The sequence below is a fragment of the Calidris pugnax genome, unplaced genomic scaffold (genome assembly GCF_001431845.1).
Source record: "Calidris pugnax isolate Ruff unplaced genomic scaffold, ASM143184v1 scaffold125, whole genome shotgun sequence".
Classification (NCBI taxonomy): Eukaryota; Metazoa; Chordata; class Aves; order Charadriiformes; family Scolopacidae; genus Calidris; species Calidris pugnax.
In genome coordinates, this window is record NW_015090906.1 from 4,507,478 (window position 1) to 4,515,738 (window position 8,261).

The window sequence follows — 8,261 nt, forward strand, 5'->3', positions numbered from 1 at the left end:
GCTGACTGAGCACTATAAGAAGTTTCTTGTCCCATCACCTCAGGTAGATTCCTTTGTGCTAAATCACCGGTAGTAAAAAGGGCATAATAATTAGAATAATTAACTCCTACATAAGCAAGGCATGACGCAGTTTGAGAAGATCTCCAAGAACTCCCTTATCACCATTTTGCATCTGTGTAAATTGCAGCGCTGGAAAGTCAAATCTTTCAACCCCAGGCCTGTTCTTTTCAGTCATAGGTATACCCAGGATCAGGGAGACTTTGTAAGGTCACCATGAACTCCTGAAACTCAGCTTTCTGCATGCTAGGGTGCAGGACTGCCAAAGGGAGACGTAGCCTTTAGCAACACCGGGATATCAAAGGTAGGTGAGAACACGTGTTAGTCTTATCACATGCCTACAAGCTGTCCCAGGAAGGCTGATTGTAACACGTCATCCCTGGAGCATTCAGCAAGGTAATCAAGGTCACATTTTGCATGTCAAATTTTCCAGCTGGAGACCTGGGTGATGCCCACTAGGAATTTGGGTGTGTTTGCACAAACATACCCTTATTCTGCCATTCAGCGTGCCAGGAGGAGCAACGCAAGCATGTTAGCAAGAAGAGATGCTGCTAAGAATTTGGTGAAAATCATAGTTTTTCAGGAGGTTACCTCTGGTTGAGAGACATCCTTATTATTCATGCCCTTTGTAGAACTGGTCAATGGGACTGCTTTTCAGTGGAGACGGAAAAAGCCAGTGTTTCAACTGGAATTTCATTCCTGCAGAAAACACACTGAGGTTTTTTTGTTTGTTTTTCTTGGAAAAAGCATGCAGGTTGCTATACAGAGGACTCCTAATTTACCCAACCATCTGCAGCAGAAGGCTGGTGATGAATCAACACCAGCTGGAGCTTAGCAGAAGCATTTAGGTTGCAATTATGCTAGGCCAGGTTCTGAACTTTCGTTAATGGGAACCTCCCAATTGTTTCTAATATCTATTGCTTTCCTTATAACAATGCCGAACTGGGCTGATCAAATCCTCACCAGAAGAGCATGCAAGAGGTCATGAGGTTATATTTAACTCCCAGACCACAAGCACTCTGAGATGACTGAACACACTGTTGTTAATCTCCAATTTTCAGTTTCTCTTCCAAAATCTCCCCTGCTTCTGGGTTACAAGTTCCTCAAAAGCTGCTTCCTTCTATTTTCCAGGTCCCAGAAGATATGACTGTCAGAAGATATCAGATCTACTATGACAGGTTGGTGTAGTTCTTAGAGACATAGTTTAGTAACATGAGGGGTCCTTTTGTATGGTTTTGTTTTGGGGTTTTTGTTTTTAATCAGAGTTAGGTTGAGTGTTGGACTAGATGATCTTAAGGATCCCTTCCAACCTAGACAATTCTATGATACTATGAATCTATCTTGGGGAAGTCAAAGTGTTTGGTGTAAGCGCATGCTGAGACTGGTTCCCAAATGGTCAGTTCTATGATTCTATGGTTCTAAATCCCTCAACTGAGATGTTGGACAAAGTCCAGGCCACCTGTAGGAATCCTGGCCTTGTTCAAGGATCACAGGAGAGGTATTTAAAGTTGAATATGCACATTTTGTCAAAATTGTGACTTGGAGCCATCCCACAGCCCCCTCTTATTAGCTCACACTGACCCCAGTTCATAATAATGATTTCACTAACCAGAAGAATTAAATGCAAACAAGTGTACATTATCTTCTTGGCCATTGGCAAATGCAGGAGTAAAAACTGTTGCTGAGCTGAGTCAGTCATTTGTGCACATGGAAGGTTTTGTACACCAGAAATAAGAGCAAATTATTCTAAAAGATGATTGATGGGTTTTCTGGAGCCCCAGATACCTTTGCTGACACCAGAGGCCATACAGAAGATACCCAAGTCCTGTTCATTTCCATTATGTTGAAACCCTTAGAATGCTCTATGATAGCTTTACAGATGACGTGAAATGCTTACTTGTTGTGGTTCAACTTCCCCATTGCCTAGACCATGGGCTGCTGAGGACTGGAAGATGCTGAAGTTTCTGCATGGCCTTTGGCTTCTTCTACAGAAGAAGCAAAGTTGAACAGACTCAATTTTGGATCTTCACTTTATAAAACTAATAACCAGGCTTTGGGACAGGTAGAGAGGAGCATGTGCATTTTGAACCACTGCTACCACCTAAGACTGCAGGGGAGGAACACACCCCACAAAATGCCTTGAAATTACACCAGTTCCCTAATGGCCAAAGAGATGGATTTGCAGCTGATTGTCAAGGCTTTTCTCATATGGATGCTGACTTGCTGTCTTGCTCCATAAATTAGATCTTTCATCGGCTTGGTAGAGCTGTTGAACATCTGTGTTCTTCTACTTGGTAAGAGCAGTGAGAACCAAGTTCTGTGCTTAATACACGTGCTGTAAATTCAATGTAACTTCACTGATTTAATCTGATTTGCTTCAAGCTGATGGAGATTAGAACATGACATACGGACAGATACATTGCTTCAGCCACACCTGTTCTATCACATGTTCATCTAACATTTCTTTGCTGTTTAATGTGAGGGATGTTTTGTATTTGATTGCAGACGAGTCAATGAACCCAAAGTGATAACCACTCTATCTCTGTTTCCCTCTGACCTTCACTGAATGGTCTATTCAACCTTCACTTTGTAATATTATGCTGACAGCAGAGAAGCTACAGCCAGAAGCACATCAGAAAGAACAGCACCGTAGCTCCCAGCTATTATACTTTGCCTGGTTGTTGTTCATTGCCAGATAACAGTCCTCAAGTATTTGCTTTTTCTTGCCCTTTGTAGAGGGGGATGAAGTCCCTGTAGTGCACATAAAAAATATGCTGCGAAGACAGTCTGGGTTATTCCTGTGTTGGGCAAAGGCAAACCCATCCATGGGTTTGCTTTTGCTTAAGGGCCTGGATGCATTTGGTGAATAATGCAGAAGGATGGGGAAGTGTACCTCAAGGGGATATGATTTTGGGTGAGAATAGCCAATGGTTTGAATTGTATGACGTTCAACTCTGGCAATGCAAAGAAAGTCTCTCTTCCTCCCTACGGGTCTGTGTCTCAGAACTATCTGTCCCAGGAGCGGAGAAACTATCTCAGGAGTTCCAGCAATTCTAAGAGGATATGTCCTACCCGCAACCTGTATGGACCGGTACCTCAGCTATTAGAAGTAAGTGTTCCTCTGCTCTGAAATGTATGGATTTTTAAGGGAAATAGCACTGGGTTTTTGTCTCCAGACACTAGCATTATTTTAAATTTGTACTCAGTCCATCGGAACAGTAGTGCAATAGATGTAGTTACTATTTATCCCCATCCTGTGAGCCTGAATGTGTCCTCTAAACCCATTCCTGGAGAGATGACAAGGGAGCCAAGACTTGGCATGGCAGTAGATGGCGCTGAAGACCTTGGAGCCTACCAAGGAGCCTTGGTCAACCCATACCCACCTTGCAGGGCTTCCCAAAAAACCTTCTCTCCCCCTGCTCCTCTTCTGCAGTGAAACCACCACAGGGGGACAAAGGGAGATGTTGTCACTGAAATGTGGGCCACTTTGAGTTTCAGTGCAGAGCAGGAGTTGACAGGCTGAGTTCAGAGAAACTGTTACCAAAAGTGGGATCCCACACTGTGGATGGTGGTTAAAGGACCTAACTGGGAGTATGAAAATGTCAGCAAAGTGTAGACTGCAGAAGAGCCCTGTTTCTGGACAGCAGCCGTGTCTAATGCCTTAATAGACTGGGCTACCAGTCTACTTGAGGGTTCAGCATGGGCACAAATCAGCTGATGGCCTTCTTTCTCTGATCTCAATAATCTCTTGAGATGCAATTACATTTATAGCTGCAGAGGTGTGTCTCCAATTATAGAAGTGCTGCAAGTCAGTTCCAAGCCACTCTCTGTCACTGTTACCAAGAGACCGCTGGGAACTTGTCACAGCCTGTGCCAAGGGATTTCAGGTCAGGAGCCATCATTCCTCCTAAGTGGAACTTAACACATTGGACTGAAAAAAGGACCTTGCTCTCCTAGGCTCTCCTGCCTGTTCTTCTGATGGTTTCAGGAAAAAAAAAGTAGAGGAAGGTACTCCCTTGGCCATTGATGTAACAGGGGATGTATACATGTTACGGTTGGAGGAGCACTGTACCCTACAGTGGCTTGGCTCTAGGACCACACAGGTTTCTTAGGTGGAAAATGCAAATTTGTGTCTATTCCACTGGTGGGTAGGTTTGCCTGTGGAAGAACAGCACATTTACAGGCGCCCACAGCAATGAGCAGTGGGACGATGACTTCAGGTAGAGCATGAGTCATATTGAACCACTTTCTGGTGTGACTAAAATGAGTTGTGCCTTCTACCCATCTTAAAACCACAGAGAGTAGAGCAGATCTCCAGGGCTGCCTGATCCCAGCTCCCTATCCAGCCAATGGAGTCAACAGCACATGGACATTTATGTCACTTGTGTCTAAGCCTGGCATCACACCCACTGCTTTCACTGGGAGCTGGGCATCACCCAGCTTTCTCTTGAAGTTAAACTGCAATGTGGGCACTGAGACATATTGCAGGTGCTGCAGGGAGACATCTCTGTAAATTCTTGTGTCTTCTTAGCAAATTGCTGTCATAAAGACTATAAAAGTAGATTGTCACTGATAAGGATAAAACATGTCCTTAATTGCCTGTGGGTATAGAGAGGCAGCCAGACCTGGGCCAGAACAAGAATCTCCATGTTGCCTTTAACACTTCTCTGAGTTATGGGTTCAAATTCACCAGTCTCACCAGGTCAATGAAGAATAACCCCAAGGATCATTTCCAGATAAAATCCCAGCTCCTGTAAATTACTCAGATTAGCTGGGAAATTCCCTCACTTTTACATCCTTGAAGATATTGGAAAAAAAAACCTTCCCCTGGGGCCCATTCCCTGACCTCTAGCAGCCCATCGTTACTCATCACATCGCAGGTCGTCATGACCATTTTAAGCAGGAAATTAAGTTTCTCACTAAGCATCCTTATCTAATCGCCATGTTCGACATTTCCAACGTACTTGCCCTGAAGACATTTCCCCTAATATCCATAAGGCTGGGACAGATCAAAGGGTGGTTGTCACATGTTGTGTGTGCTCACCATGACGGAAAGCTTTTCTCCCAGGTACCACACCTCCATGTTTTACCTGCAGCTGATTTCAGTGTTATCAATGGATGAAGCACTTTGGTGGTCATGGGGTCAACCAGGAACTTTTCCTCTTTAGTTATATAAGGACATTTCATTCTTCTCTCGGCAGTTACATCAAGATCATTAGGGCATTAATGCACACATCGGATTCGTGTTGATTCAGCCAAATACAACAGGCGTATGATTTTTAATTAAATAGTTCTGCTGACATTTACTCTGGCTGAGATAACCAGTGCTGTGCACCAACTTAATTCATCCACGGTCCCATATAAGAACACAGTGTTGTTAAGCACACCTATATACTGGCATGTTCATAACTAGACAGATGGAGAAAAGATGTATATGTGTGTGTGCAAAGATCAAAATAGCATCATGTGCCACGTAAACCCTTCTGCAAACATCAGATTTATGAATTATTAATGGCATGGCATCCAGATTATCATTTCCAGCACTGTGTATTCATACGTAGGTGAACGTGGGTGGATAGATGTACATATATGCTTATGCATACACACACACATATGTAAAAAATTGTGAGTGCATAAATATAAATAGATAGACAAATGTGTGGTGAGGAGGAGGGTTTAAACGGAAGTTCAGATAGCCGAGAAGAAATATCCTTGTGCATCCAGACATCTAATTGCCAGAAAACCTAACATGTTTATGACAAATCCTGCAGGCAGGGTCTCTTTTCTCCCCTGCCTTGGCAGAGAGAAGTGTGCCCACCATGGCTGCGAAAAGGAAAGCATCTGGCAGGCAGTGAGAATGTGAGTGTGTGACAAAGAGAAACAAATATTTGGATGCTGAGTGGCGATGAATAAATACTTGCCAGTGTTTATTCCACACCCCAGGGTGGGGCTGGCGCTCAAGCTGATCAAGTGAGCCTTCTTTGTGTTTGTTTTGTTAGTCTCACGGGGGGTTTTTCCCCTCTTTTCCCAGCCCTCCGGTGGGGTTTGGCTTGGGAAGTAGGTCCTGTTGGGCGAAGCTACTCCACGCAACAACAAAAGCTGCAGAGGTGGGCTGGGGAGAGGCTGATCAGGGAGGCTTAATGAGCGGTGTGGGGAAAGGGGAAGCATCTCTCTAAACACAGAATGAGTCAAACTCACCTCTGGGGAAGGGAGAAGAAAACCTGAAGCGAAGAGAAGAGGCGTTGATGAGGCACCAGTATGTGCTCTCAGTCACATCCCCTGCTGTTTACTCAAGCTGGAGGGATGTGCGCAGAAGTAAAACCTGATTTAGGTCACATATGCCTTTCTCTTTGCTCAGTGCCGAAGTCAAAACATCCCTTGGGCAAGAGAAGGAGGAGACAAGGAGCCGGTGCATTGTCTGGGAGATCAGATAGGACTTGATGCACAGTCCTAGACTAGCAACCATGCCATTTCTCCCAGCTTCAGTGCTCCAAGCAGAGGGCGGGTTTTGCATCTCTCTAAACACTTTTTGGTTTTGTGTGGACCTCATGACAGGCCAGTTTGGTTTATCTGAGACTTATTTTCATAATCACGCACCTTTGCATAACTAATGAACACCATTCCCATCATGTTCTATAAGGCAAGCACTAGCTGGCAAGGAATTTGCTCGACTTACAGACCTAAACAATGGGTATGGTTTGGTTCCTCATCTCCTCCCCTCCCACCCACACTGCCTTCCCAGTGCACAGCCTCTGGGCTCTGCATAAAACCTTCTGCATTGTTAATTCAGCATGGCAAGGACCTATCTACAGCTCCACATCCATGAAAGGCCCCGTGCAATATTGGTTGTATGTTGGCCAGCCTCTAGGCATTGCCCTCAGGATTTAATTGGCCTCACCTGTAATTTACTGACTTGAGGACTTGAGCTTCCCAAGGCACTGGTGTCCTTGGAGGTGCCAGCGAGATCAGGGTGTTTGGCACCTTTGAAACCCACTTGCTGAGCAGAGCCAGAAGGAGCTGTGCTGGGAGCCAGGTTGTAGGTGTCTCAAAGCACCTGAGTCCCATCTCGTGCAATTTAGGTTTGGGGCACTGGTAGGACCAAATCCAGGTCCAGCAAGACTGGAGATTAGGAGAGGGTTCTTCACTGTGAGGGTGGTGAAACACTGGAACAGGTTGCCCAGGGAGGTGCTTGAGGCCCCTTCCCTGGAGATATTCAAGGAGAGGCTCAACGAGGCCCTGGGCAACCTGGTCTAGTTGGGGGTGTCCCTGCTGACTGCAGGGAGGTCGGACCAGATGACCTTTGGAGGTCCCTTCTGGCCTGGACAATTCTATGATTCTGTTCTATGATTCCAGCAATGCCTGTTGTCAGCCATCCAGCGCCAAGACAGCAGTTCTGCCAGACCAACAATTGAAAGGAATTAACTGGAAGAAACCTTCTCACCAGGAGATCACATGCAGAGAGGGATCATAAGATCAGTGTTGCTGGTTGCCTCTGTTGGGTCAACAGCAGAGAAGAAAAAAGAGACCTCAAGCCCTGTGACCAGGCAGTGGGAGAGATACCCAACATCTGCCTGGTGGTAAATCAACCATGAGATTGCCAAAGCCGTGCAGCTCTATGCTGATTACTGGAAATGGCTATCAGTGACATGTGGTGACATCCTCCCCCTTGCTTCCCCTCTTCCCCCATGCTTGCAGCCGCAGCTTCTCACCTCCGAGCTAGCACCAGGCAGAGATGCAAATCTCAGTCACTTCTTCGACTCACCACATGTGACAGGACTGCATTTACTGGCAGAAACTAACTACCCATGGCTTTAAATACTGCTGTACTCAAAACCCCTGTCTGCCTCCAGAGCCTCTCTCAACCCCACATGCTTTCTACAGGCTTTCTGAGAAACTGATGGACAAAATGCACCTGAAGTCAAACAGCCTTACTGCTTAGGCTGGCTGCTGCTAATTTTTTCCAGTCTGGTGGAGAGTTAAGAGATGCAACCATTAAACCCTGGTCACCAGCTGCAAAAGAAGCTCTGGCAAACTTTTGCCAGAGGCAGCATCTGCCGGGCAAGGCACAGGTTGTAAATCAAAGCACTGGCACTAATAAATGAGATGTCAAGAAGCTTAAAGCAAGATAAATATCCAGTTTGAACACCAGTTACTCATTTCCCTATGTTTTGTGACTCCACTGGTCCAACATACGCCCGATTAGA

The 8,261-nt window shown here is 45.5% G+C and overlaps 1 long non-coding RNA gene across 1 annotated transcript; it reads left to right on the forward strand.

The window, feature by feature from the left end:
* Window positions 1-243: 243 nt before the first annotated feature.
* On the forward strand, window positions 244-7,534 carry LOC106892129. The gene is made up of 3 exons (XR_001412823.1): window positions 244-361; window positions 1,189-1,235; window positions 7,411-7,534. It is a non-coding gene; the product is annotated as an uncharacterized LOC106892129 (long non-coding RNA).
* Window positions 7,535-8,261: the final 727 nt, after the last annotated feature.